At 40.8% G+C, this 13563-nt stretch overlaps 1 pseudogene across 1 annotated transcript; it reads right to left on the bottom strand.

Moving 5' to 3' along the window:
- Positions 1–1664: 1664 nt before the first annotated feature.
- LOC149821613 (putative F-box protein PP2-B12 pseudogene) lies at positions 1665–6575 on the bottom strand (annotated as a pseudogene). Its single transcript, XR_016426146.1, has 3 exons — positions 6291–6575; positions 3478–3596; positions 1665–2328 (listed from the first exon to the last, which is right to left on the bottom strand). The product of XR_016426146.1 is annotated as a putative F-box protein PP2-B12 pseudogene (transcript).
- Between the last annotated feature and the right edge of the window lie 6988 nt (positions 6576–13563).

Genomic DNA, 13563 nt, shown 5'->3' with positions numbered 1-13563 from the left:
CACATTCCAGGAATAAAAAAAGGGTTTGAGTTATGCAAATGTGATACTTGTTTAAAAGGCTAACTTGCTGCTAGAGGTGGATAATGGGCTGGTTCAACCTGTTAACCAGACCATTGGAACCCGGATCAGCACGGCCCAAGAGCTACAGTAATGGTCCGGGCTCAACCCGTGAACCGTGTAGTGGGCCATGCTGGTTTCACTCCTCCCGGCCCAAAAACCCGTTATGACCTGAACCCGTTTAACCTGTAAACCGGACCGGATCAACCCGCAAACCCGTCTAACAACCTGTCCAGTGAATCGTATCCATTCGAAGAAGAAGACAAGTAGTCTTAATTTTATTTTTAGTTGTAATATTTATAATTTTACATTTTTTTATTTTTAATTTGTAATCTACTCGTATTTTTTTTTTCATAGTGAAATTTTGGACTTTAGTCACGTGGTTTTTTCCTTTTGGGGTTTTCACGTAAAATCATGGTGTCCATTTTTATTTTTTTCAATTTTTCTGATTTTTTTTCAATTCTGTCGGTTCGGCCGGTTTAACCCGTGAACCGGCCTGCCTAAGCCTGGCCCAACCGTGCCAGTTCCACTGGACCAGTGCGGTTTGGCCTTCTTACAAGTGGTCCAGTTCAATGAATCAGCCTCTCAACTGATCCGGTTCATGAACCGACCCGTTAATGGGCTTGAACCGGGGGGGGCGCGTGCGGGTTCAAGCCTATCTGGCACCTCTACTTGCTGCCTGGTTAACTAGATTCAAGTTAGGGGTGAGCTGCATGCCAGTTTTGGGCTCCATGTGCAGCCTGAGACATGAGTAGACCGGGGCTCAATAAAGCAAGCTACCTCACATGCATACGACATGGGCACGATAAGATATGAAGTTCTGAACTTGGGATGTGAATAATAAGTGTTTTTTTTATGGAAAGTAGGACACGAGGATATGTATTTAATTTTTTTTTATGTTACACATTTATAAGTTTAATATATACAAATATATTTTATTTTCAGAAAATACGAAAAAGATTGAAAAATATGTACTAATTGTCAACTGGGGTGTCCCCGTATCTACAGAAAGCTGGTTTTGGGTCTGGGTAAAATGATTTTCCAATGGGGGCCCAACCCAATTACCATAGGGCCTTATTATTGGCACAATAGGGCCCGGCCTAGGGCTGGGAAACAAGCTGAGCCGCTCGTAAAGAGCTTGTTCAAACTTGTAAAAATAAGCACGGCAAGCCGAATATGAACAATAAGAAATATATTTTAGATATAATTTACATGTTTTTGTAACCCTCTAAACCAATGTACTTTTTTTCTTTTTATAAACAAGCCAGCTTCAACTCGGATCGTTTAACTCGTGCTCGTTGTGAGCTCTCGAACTCAGATTGGCTCACCACAGGAATGAGCCTGAGCCAAGCTTGAACATTTCAAGTTTCAAGCTCGTCTCGTTTAGCTCGCTTACCAGCCCTAGTCAAGCCAGAGCCCTGAAGAACATGGTCGTGGTGTGTGGGAAGGTTGGTGTGAAGTGGTACAATTCAAGGGTAACCCAAAACAGACGTAAAGGAAAGCACTTTCTTGAATTCATAACAATGGAATTTTTTACAATTCGTATGCTTCAAACCTCCATAAAAACCAGCAAACCAGTTTAATTATAAGACTACCAGCAGCAGCAGCAGCAGTAGTAGTAGTAGTAAACTACTCAATACGCCCCAAAAAAATGAAATGAAAAGCCAGGGGTGTAAGGAACATTATACGAACTTCATGCACCAAAGGTAATGAAATAGCAGATAGACATATGCATGCACATCTAGAGCAGTTAGTTAGATTTGAGGCTTGGTTTTGGGCCTAATTTCAATCCCTTCAAGCACAAGCCCACTCTTCCAATGACCACCATTCACTTCCATCATACTGAACTCCACTTTCCCACCATCATGATCATCATCCGTGGAGAACGCCCCGATCTCAACCTCCATCCATTCACCACCATCCTCCCTTGGGTGCAGGTCGGACGCCGGGGGCTGCACCGACATGAGGTGCCCGCGGGGTCTGAAGCTCGGCACTCTTCCCAACCCATAATACCTGTGTCTGTGGGTGGGAACCGGCGCGGTCTCGCTGCGTTTCTCCGAATGTATGAAGGCCTCGCGCTTGGAGACGAGAGCGCTGTCGCACACGCTGAGAGAAAGCTCGGCCGGGCGCGAGTGAAAACCGAACGAATGGGTGTTGTGCTTTAAGATGAAGTATGCTGCGTACTGGGTGCGTGGGGAGAGTTCAGAGGCTTTGATTGCGCCCCTGATCTCCAACCAGCACACTTGCAAGAGCTCAGCCACCTCCGGAAACCTGCAAGTAGGAAACTCTCACTGATCAAACACCACGCACCACTGCCATTCATCACAACACTTGTACTGTCTGTAGAATACTTGAAATGTCATGTTTTGCTTTTCCCATTATGATTACGGATCCCAATGGCCCACTGCTTCGTGTAAAGTTTGTGACAAACGTTTCTGCAATATCTCCCTTTTTTATCCATCACAAAAACTAACTTCATGCACATGGTGGTAGCACAGTAACCCTTCGTTTATTAATTTTCGGATCCCTTTTACTACCACCTGTGTTGCTGCTCTTTCTTTCCTTGACAAATAATTCCAATTCAAAAGCATGAGATCAAGTGCGGCCGCATGAATCAATGTACACAAAGGACACCCAGAAATAAGAAAAAGTTAAAAGAATACTTTCTCTCACATCAACAAAGTCTTTTTCAGTTTTTTCAAGATTTTTTTTTTCATAAAGCCAATATTAGCCCAATATTTTCAGACGATTGCCTATTTTGATTTCTGTTTTTTCTTTTTACTGATGTACTTCAGTTGTGTTTCTATAGAAGTTTTATATATATGTTTTTTAATTTTTGCTTATGCCCGCACCACCGTCTTGAGCTTTTCTCGGAAAAAAGCAAACTTTTTTAATTTATCACGAGATTTTCTCTCACCAAGAAAATCCTGATATCAGGATCTCATTGTTAGTGTTTGATATATGATGGAATCCGAGAGCATCCATCACGCTGACCTGCCAGTCGTACAAGATCATGCATCCCAGGATCATGTTATCTGGATCTAAGTTTTGGAGAAAAAATACACAACTTCACAGGTGTCCCCCGAAAGCTCCCAGGGCTTGTTTTCTAAACTCAATCGTCTTTCAGGCCATCAATTTACAAAGCCAAGTAACCGACAAGGACTTTCCAAGACAAAATCATTCATTCTTCGTTTGAAATGAACGGGAGGGACATCTGAGTCGCTGGAACAAAGAGTTTACGACCAGATCCTCAAGTGCCATACAATTCAAGTATCTAGGGAAAACTTTTCACTAGAAAATGAAAATCAGCTTTTTTTCCTTTGAGCGATCAGGAGAAGGATAAAGACAACAAGATCAGGGAAAAAACGGGAAAGAATCAAAGAGCTAGAAAAAGGAAAAGGATATATATATAGAACGTACCTCGAGTCAGTCAGAGGAATCCACCTCCAGTAACGTGGGTCGTCACCCCACACAATGAACAACTCCCTCGCAGACAGCATGATGCATTTCTTCCCGCTTGATCTATCCAGCGACAAACTCTGCACTCACCGCCAAAACCAACATTTCTTATATAGTTTGCAACACACATTACATCGATTGCACCTGTACAATCGATTATATATCTGACACACATGATACAGAGGATCCTATGTTGATCCTAACATCTCCAATTGATGCATCCGAATCAATGTTGGTATCAGCCTGAATGGGCTTTGTATACGCCGATACATAGAAAATCGATAAGATACTAACTTGAATTGGTTAAATATTAAAAAAATGCTCAAAATAATTTTTAATATTATTTTAATGTTTTTTTAACATGTGTCGTGCTCTGCTTGACAATGAAGTATTTTTAACCGAATTAAAAAGATTCATTTCAGAAACAGTATCGGCCAATTACAAGGATCGTCGCTCTATTTAGCTAACGGGTTTGGTTTGGTTCGGACCCATGTGGAACTAGATTTGGACTAAATTTTTGGGTATGATATCAGGTTCGGACTTGAGTCTAATAAGGTATACTATAAGAGAAATCATACCTGGATCCGATAAGAACTACATGGGCCAGACCCGAATCATACCTGATAAAATAATATTTTTTTATTTTTTAACATGAACAAAAATACAGGTCTTAAAGGAAACTCGGGTAGGACTCGGGTCTGATATAAAATCTCACAAACTATACCCAAATTCATGTATTAATTGGACCTTCAGGTTCGAACTTGGGTCTTAATCAGGTCTTCTTATTTGTCATCGTACCCAAACCCTATAGGGTTTGGTCTAAGTTGGGTCTAGTTAAACCCTACCCCATGACACCCTTAATCCTGATGCATCAATATTGGTACTTATCACAGAAAATTGATACGCTGTAAGCCTAATAAAATATAAAAATATTTTTTTTGCTTGTTTTAGGAAAAAAAAGTAATTTAATTCTTTTTTTTATTCGGATGGATGAACTAAATCAATATAGTTATATGAGTGAAAAAAAAACTTAAGAATTTGCAGTTCCAGTTTAATCAAAGATTAATAATAGAGATAATGTAATGTATGTAGACAGAGAAAATGAACATAAAAGGAGTCATAATGAGGGTGCATATTTGATAATGAGGGTGCATATTTGATAGAAATGATCAAAAAGTACTTTGCCATAATCCCGATCCAGAGTAAAATTCCTATATCCATTGATGAAGAAAGAACCATCAGGAACGTGATCTTTTATTTAGCTAGTTTGGAGAAAAAGAGAAGAAGCAAAAGAAAAAGATGGATTGACTATTTTATTGTAAAATCTTCTTACTAAACAAATGGAAGTGATGAAATGGATTGTTAAACTTCCAATAGGATAGCAAACAAATGGTCTAACGGTTTTAACACGTGTTTCATTATGATTGACACTAATAATGTTTTATTATTTTTTAGCCCATAAATAACGATTCACTTGAGTATCGGTATTGACCGATATAATCACGACCAATACCGATACCGACAACATTGGTTAGACGGTTAGGATTTAATGTAAGAGGGATCCTCACTCTCGTACGTTTTTGTCTTTTTATGCGGCCAATCTGTCATCTTCCGTAACGTCTCTGATTCGCCTTTCTGCCTCTCCCATCTTTGCCTTTCTTTCACGAGTTATCCGTTTCACCAGGGCACCTTTCCTTTTCACATTGTCTTTCCTTTTCCGGCTACCATTTTCCTTCATTCTTTTCCCCTTTTCCACATTCTGCTGCAACCGTTTCTCCCATTTTTTTTTTCTTTCTTTTGACCATTATTTCTCATCTTTTTTCGCTCGTCTTTTCTGCTTTCTACCTTCTATAAAAGGCGCGTTTAGACGCACGCTTGCCCGTGTAAACAAAAACGACTGGTCGGATTATGGGTGAAAACGGATCTGATTGGGTTGAACGTTTATCCAGATCCAACAGATTTTTTCCATACCATAATCTGATTCGGGTCTTTCTCCATCCATTTTCGGACCCAAAATCACAGAATAACGTTCCGAACCAGATTCCACTCTACATTCTACCCAATCGGAACCCACTTTAGGCTGGATACATATCAATATATCATCGCCTTTGAGCCGCATGACACCTAAGATTCCTCCACGTACTGCTCACGTTTTCCCAACAAGGCCTAAAGATATACCTTTGCGGGACCCACCAGATGCTCCCTAGCTTGGACCCTATTCACCAAAAGGGCCCCACCGGTTCGTCGGCGGCTTACTTGCACCCGAAACTCGGTCGACTCGGCCAGTCGTTCCCATGGTATCGAGCCCGTGCCCAGTTTGACCTAAAACCCCATCGGAGTCAAAGAACAGACTTAGCAAGTGAGTCTAGGCTAGGATCAGCACATCTCAAACCTCTACCCTCTACCCCTGGAACAAAAGTTTGGGCTCCATCCAATTAACGAGATGACAGAAACACCCTTATTCAAAACCCAGACTCCCGGGCAGCCTCACACCAAACCCGCGGGTAATTTCGTCATCAAATAAAATCGAAGGCAAAGCCCTCCTTCCTTCTTCCTCCCAACCGATTAACTAAGCCGGCTCGGTCATGCATGGGATTCCAGAGCAGATCAGGTCACATTGCACGTAACCAATTCATTGATTATATTCAATTCACACATAGTTCCAACGAGTGAGATTTGCGGTGGAGATTGAATATAACCGACAATCGGTAATGTAGAATATGGCCGTGATGATTTGTCCATTCTCAGAGAGAGAGAGAGAGAGAGAGACGTACTCTTTTGCCCGAGTCGATGATGAGAGGGGAAGAGCAAAGGTAGAAGAAGAGTTCCTTCTTGGAGGAGAAGCCGACGGGAGAGACGGATCGAGAGAGCAGGTCGGGGCAATCGGCCGGAAGCATCTTCTCCCAAACGTAGTCGGAGTCCGCGGCCGACCGGAAGCTCGAAGAGACGGCCGACGACCGGAAGACGTCCCTCGGCGTCGTCAGAGAAAGGATGTGGGAGATGCAGTTTTCCGGCAGGTCGGAGATCGACGTCAACGACGGACACGGAGCGCTCGCCATTCCCGTTCCCTCGAGCGGTTTATGGCTTATGCTTCTCGAAGATCATAACCGCCCCTCCATTTATAGAGGCCGTACGATAGAACTACCCCCGTTATTACAGAAATATTACCATAGTGCCATGATTCGTGGACCCCATGTTGCATATTACCTTTCTTAAAGGATTTGAACGTTCGGTTTCGGTTCGGATATCAGTGCAACAGACCTAGCCATATCCGCAGTTGAACACGGAAATGTGGGCATTATCGGATCCAACATTATACGATCCCTACTTAAAATGGTTTGGATCAGAAAAATCTCCTATGAGACCCGGATCCAGTTAGCTATTTGTGCCACTTGGCTACGGCTTTACACAATTACGGGTCGGATATTCATCAGATCTGGATTTTAATTATAAAACTCTAAAATCAGCGGTTCCGAATATCTTTGCCTAATCTGTATACTATAAACTGCACGCTTTACTAATTACTGTTCACGTAGAAATGGCAATATTGTAATTTACCTTTGACAATGGCCCCCCCACCAAAGGAGACTTGATCCATGCAGCTACTATTATTGTAAGGTTGAAGGGTATTATGGTAATTATTCGCTTGAACTTGAAGTCTTCGCAACTAAGGAACTCTTCCTCAGGGCGTGACAGGCGGACCACCGTTTCGGGAAACCGGAGAATCAACGATCACCGTCCACGCTCGTAATCCGACGGCACAGAATCACGGTCCCTACTCTCTATAGTCGATTATGAGGGCGCCTTTTTTAGGACCCGAAACCCGTTCAAAAAGGAGTGCTTTTGGTGCAGGGTAAGCTCTTTTTAGAAAAGGTTTCAGTATCATATTAATTTCGTCTTGGTGCTTCTTGGCTTAAACGTATAAGCTTTTGAGACGGAATTGGATTTGGGTAGGGATGTAAACGGGTTGGACTCAGTCAGATCAGTATCGGATACTTGGATGAACAAAGTCTCCACTGAATCCGATTAAGACATATAATCTCGGATTTCGATGGCCTTTGAGTCGAATTCGAATTCGAATTCGGACATGGTTTTTGCTTACTGAATCCGAATAACAAGACTTGGATTCGATATCGGATATACCCGAACCCTTTGAATCTATGGAAGGCATTCATGCAAAGTTACACTTATGCGTTGTTGGTGGCTTTTTTGTAAGTGAAGTGCATATGGCGTTTGGAGCTTTTTGCTGACAGGCCAAAAGGCCCCTCGTCCTTTCTTCTCCGGTTGGGTTACCTAATTAAGCTTCGACGGCACAATATTTGGTAACACTGTGAGTATCTAAACATCAAGCCGACAGATTCTTATTTCTTACAATGTAAAAACATTTCCACCCCATACGTCGGCGATATTTTGAAAATATCGTTATGATGTTGCCGTTTGTAATCTCTTAATCCAATACTAAATATTTTGGTATTCGATTGGATTTTGGATTATAATTAAGTTTTGATTTTATCTCGCTATAAATACTTATTGCAGAGGTCTCACTGAGAGGTCAATGAATGAATGAATTATTGGTTATTTTTCGTTCAATTTTCTTAAACTTTTCATTAAATTAATTAAAGTAGAACATATATATCGTAGCATAGATTTTTTTCTGCAAATTCTGGCAAAGGATTTGTATCGCTATGAGACTTCACATCGAATATATACATGAAAAGATCTGTCATTCAATTCACAGATGGCAGCGACGTGGAAAATGGCCTGGATTTTTTGATAGGAATAGTGGTCAGGTCCAAAGCAGGTTATATGTCCCCCCCCCCGAACAGGGCAGTTAGCTACATCTCATGTTCGGGGGTCCCAAAGAGCACCACGTATGTAAGCATGTGCGTCTCGTATCCCCATGTTTGTCAGCATTAATTAGCGTTGGAGTTTGATGCGATTGCAAAGACTTAAGTACCCTCTCCTCCATTGATGCAAAAAAAAAATGACGATTCTTGAAAAGAAGTGGTTGTAAAGACTTAAGTGCCCCGAAGATGATTATTTAAGACCTAGTCTCTGTACTGCAGGATTATCCGAGAAAAAAATCTCCCCTGGAGGAGGCCATGAACATCAACCCTCTCACTCTCTCTCTCTCTCTCTTCTATTTCTGCTTCTGTGCACATCCATCAGAAGATCATACATTGCTTCATCAAGCACCAACTGACCTGCACATTGACTGTTGTGGAGCCTGATTCAGAGTTTTTACCCTTACAAGAGGAGGGTTTGGGGGCTCATCTCAGCATGGGTAGCATCATTCAACTAAATGAGTTGTAGATCCTGATTCAGAGTTTTTACCCTTACAGGAGAGGGGTCTGGGGGCTCCTCCCAGCGTGGGTAGCATCATTCAACTTGAAGAGTTGTGGAGTCTGATTTAGAGTTTTTACCCTTACAGAAATGGGGGGTCTGAGAGCTCCTCCCAGCGTGGGTAGCATCATTCAACTTGAAGAGTTATGGAGTCTGATTCAGAGTTTTTACACTTACATAAGGGGGGTCTGAGGGCTCCTCTCAGCGTGTTCATGGCCTTTTGCCCTTATAGGAGGGAGATCCGAGGGCTCATCAACCCTCTCACTCTCTCTCTCTCTCTCTTCTATTTCTGCTTCTGTGCACATCCATCAGAAGATCCTACATTGCTCCATCAAGCACCGACTGACCTGCACATTGACTGTTGTGGAGCCTGATTCAGAGTTTTTACCCTTACAGGAGAAGGGTTTGGGGGCTCATCCCAGCGTGAGTAGCATCATTCAACTAAATGAGTTGTAGATCCTGATTCAGAGTTTTTACCCTTACAGGAGAGGGGTCTGGGGGCAACTTTTGTATAATCATTTACTGTTGACAAACTAGTTCTTAAGTTTTCTGGATGTCATGCTGAATATGAACCCGAGCCAATCGATGAGCTGCCTCTAAATTTATTCGACTCTGGGTCCTTACTGCACTTGAAGTTGAGTCGTTGTATTTTTTGTTGTTCGGTGGGTGGTGAGGCCCTCCTCTGCTCTCTCAAGACTCTTAGCTTGGGCAATCTTTCTTTTGATGATTGTGGTTGTAATGTATAGGTTAAGTTAAAATGGGGAATGAAATGACAATAGAAATTACTTAAAATTTACAAAAATAAACTAGACTCAATAACGAAGATACCACTTTTTACGAATTTGGAATATGACCTCCGGTTAGGGAGATATGGCCCTGACAAGTTGGTCCTAATTCGGGTAGCGATTTACAATGATTTGCTTACTGAATAACACTATAAATCGCTATAGCGATTTGCGGAAGACACTACAAATCGCTATAGTGATATCCAAAAACACTATAAATCGCTATAGCGATTTGCGGAAGACACTACAAATCGCTATAGTGAGATCCAAAAACACTATAAATCACTATAGCGATTTGCGGAAGACACTACAAATCGCTGTTGAAAAGCCGGATAACACTATAAATCATTGTAGGGCTCGTTGGAGACCCGAAAATACTACAAATCGCTGTAGGAAAGCCCGATAACACTACAAATCGCTGTTTGAAGGCCCAAAAAAAATTTGGTACGGAGGGCGCTTCCCCCCGAGCCCCCCGCTAGGGGCGCCCCCCCTGGACCCCCGCCCGCTGACCGTGCAGCGGGATCTGTGCTGGGAGGGAGCCCCGTACCCCCCTCCTGTAAGGGCAAAAACTCTAAATCAGGCTCCACAACGAATCAAGTTGAATGATGCTACCCACGCTGGGAAGAGCCCTCAGACCCCCCCTTCTGTAAGGGTAAAAACTCTGAATCAGACTCCATAACTCTTCAAGTTGAACGATGCTACAGTCAGTGTGCAGGTCAGTCGGTGTTTGATGGAGCAATGTAGGATCGTCTGTTGGATGTACACAGAAGTAGAGAGAGAAGGGAGAGAGAATGAGAGGGTTGATGTTCATGGCCTTCTCCAGGGAGAACTCTTTGCCTCCCTTGATTTCTTGTCTAGAGAGAGAGAGAGGGTTTTACAGTGTTTTACGGAGAAAGAAGAAGAAGACTTTGAAGAGTCACCATCATCCTCGACTTTCTGGATGGAGGACATGTTTGTCCTTTTTTTGAACGAAGAAAGAAGAAGAAGACTTTGAAGAGTCAACATCATCCTCGACTTTCTGGCTAGAGAACATGTTTGTCCTTTTTTTTAACTGTTTGTTTTTTCTTTTTTGAATGAAGAGCATTTTTGTTATTTTCTCAAACCATCACTTTATGAGAAGAATAGCAAGAAAGGGTACTTAAGTCTTTGCAACAACACCAGAGTCCGATGCAAAGTTATGTCAACATACACGGGAATACGAGCCCCATGTGCTTGTATACGTGGTACTCATTAAAAGCCCCGAACACAGACGTGGGATTCAGTGAATCATCGGGGGGGAACATACACCACCCTCTCGGTCAGGTCCTCAATGAGGTTGGTAAATCAAATAAAAACCGAACATGCTGTATAAAGATCAACAAGAAAGGGAACACCTGTGGGGGGACTGCCATAACCTTACAGAAGAGATCAAAAAAGGAAAGAAAATAGATGATAAAAGCCTAAAAGAAGCTTGAGCCAACACAAGAATCAAACGGAAGCAGCAACTCTAACAAGACAAACACTTTCAGGTATGGTAAAAATGGCTATGGATCTAAATAGGCCCTTATTTTTAATATTTTTACTTTGTAATAATTTTTAAATTAAAAAGAAACCCACTCAGCTTGATTTGATTATGTTTGAATAGGCCAATTCTCTAAATTGATTGATTCAGGTAACAACATTGAAACATCATCAAAGGTGTGTTTCCTAACAAATGCACCATGCTAAATTCATGGGTGAGGCTGGATTGGGGTAAAATATTCCCTACTAATGAAGGTAAGAAACTAATGCGTAGAAATCACTTTTTTCTTCAATTTTTTTTTATTTTTTTTTGTAAATCAAATGTTAGGGATGTGATCTATATGGTTTGTTTAGTACAAAACTTGTTTTGAATCGTTTGATTGTGACAAATAGTTAGTTTTTAAAGGGGTTCAAAAATCAATAGCCTACAATGTGCCAAAATTGTATAACTCAAAAGATCATATTTTTACATCAGAAAAAGTATGATACAGGTTTAATCCTTAGCAAGCAAACCATGCTAAATACATCTATGCAATGCATTTAGATTGAGTCGATACAACTTGCACCTATGATTTCTAGCTCATTAATTCCTTCCCTTCATTAGTAGCACTGGTGTGTAGCACGGGCATGGTACATGCACGAAATCTTGAAGGTAAAAGTTCAAAGTGCATTTGGAGTTGTTTAGGGTCAAGATTGAAAATACATCGTGTAAATGAATTATAGGAAACACGTTAGTGAAGTTGGATTCGAATAATTTAAAAGTTAAAAATTTTATGGTTTTTCAAGTACTTTTTTTGGGTTTCTTCTACCAGTGGAAACTAAACTTAGCTCCCAAAACACATATGTAAGAGACCTCCTGCTTGAGCTGGTTGGCCTGTCTTGATACAAGTTTGGCACAAACTACCCTTATATCGCACGAGCATCACTGAGAGTGCATGAGAGTGTCAGTGTAATGCAAATCCCCCATGAGACATGGGCATTGGCCTTGAGTGTGCGGAGAAGTGGCCCTTAGTATGGCGGTACAATCCCAATGGTACATGGTAGCACGGGACCGTGCAAGTGCGTGCACAATGCCGACGAACAAGTTTGGATGGCTGATTTTTGGACTGAAAGTCGAAAGACCTTGTCCCATTGATGACGAGGTGATGCTGAGGTCATGTCCATGGGATCACTATACGTTCCACTGGATTTGGTCCATATGACTGGCACCCATGATTTCCTGTTAGGATGGACGGTCAGGTCATTGTGACCAAATTTATCTCCATTTTAATCACTGTTTTAGCTCGATATTTTACATTTTATTTTGTTTGTTATTTTAAAAAAGTCTTTTTTATATTATTTCCTCCTATTGCATAAATTTTCTTTTTTTAGTAAATTATTTCTTTCAGCCAGTATGATCGCACCCAAACTTTTCATTTCATTTTTTTTTGAAAGAATATTGAAGCTTAAAACTTAATTCAGTATACAAAGCCAAGAACAATGAAGAAGCCATGAAGCAAGGTTAGGACTACGAGAATCTTATAGACTACATTTTTAAGTAACAAGGGTGCTAAGAAAATGTGGATGCGTACTGCGTGGTGGCGTTAACAGTGGCAAGAATTTAAACAGGGAAATACCACACCTTTTCAGGTGAGAATTGAATTTGTTTGCTTTTCTCATGTTTTCATCCGAAAAATATTAGCAAAAAAAATAATTAAAATAGGAAATGAATTCTTACAATGAAAAAAAGTTAATAACGACTTCTGCCGATATTTAGTGTTTTTATCGGCCGAGAATATATCCTATTTTTGCCTTTTAATAAAATGCTGTCTTTGTGACTTTAGTACTTCATGGATGACTTGGTCCTTGTTTAGGGCAAGTCAGTTGCATTATGAATTGACTCCTTGATTTTGAGCTTCAATCCCTTCCATTTTAAGCAAAATATTAATGTGGTTCAGTATCTGCATATGTCTACTCATGTAGAGCAAGCATTCCTCAGTGAACAAATAACCAAAGTAAAGATAAAACAACCCTGACCAGTGTCGTTAAAATTGATTTATATAATAGATCTTTTTAAAAAATGATTTGACAAACGGGGGGCAGAATTGAATCGATGCAAATTTAACTTCAAATATGCTAAATATGTTTTTATGAATTTTTAAAAATAAAGAAATGTTTTGAGGAAAATAAAAATTATGACAAATTTTTTTATTAATAACCTCAATAACTAAAAGCAAGAAGATGCATAAAAGGGAACATGGTTTTTTCTAATTATTTTTTCCAAAAAATATAACAAAAAAACCTAAAACTAATCATTTTGAGGATTTCGGTTTATTGGGTCCTTCTAGATTTTACTTCTGGCAGATAAAATTAATGGTTTGAGGGTCCCAATCATTCTGAGAAGACTAGGGGTGTCAACGGATTGGGTATGACCCTATCT

Source organism: Nuphar pumila, chromosome 11 (assembly GCF_984573655.1).
Source record: "Nuphar pumila chromosome 11, dmNupPumi1.hap1.1, whole genome shotgun sequence".
In the NCBI taxonomy this organism is placed as follows: domain Eukaryota; kingdom Viridiplantae; phylum Streptophyta; class Magnoliopsida; order Nymphaeales; family Nymphaeaceae; genus Nuphar; species Nuphar pumila.
This window is presented reverse-complemented; position numbering and strand designations above follow the sequence as displayed.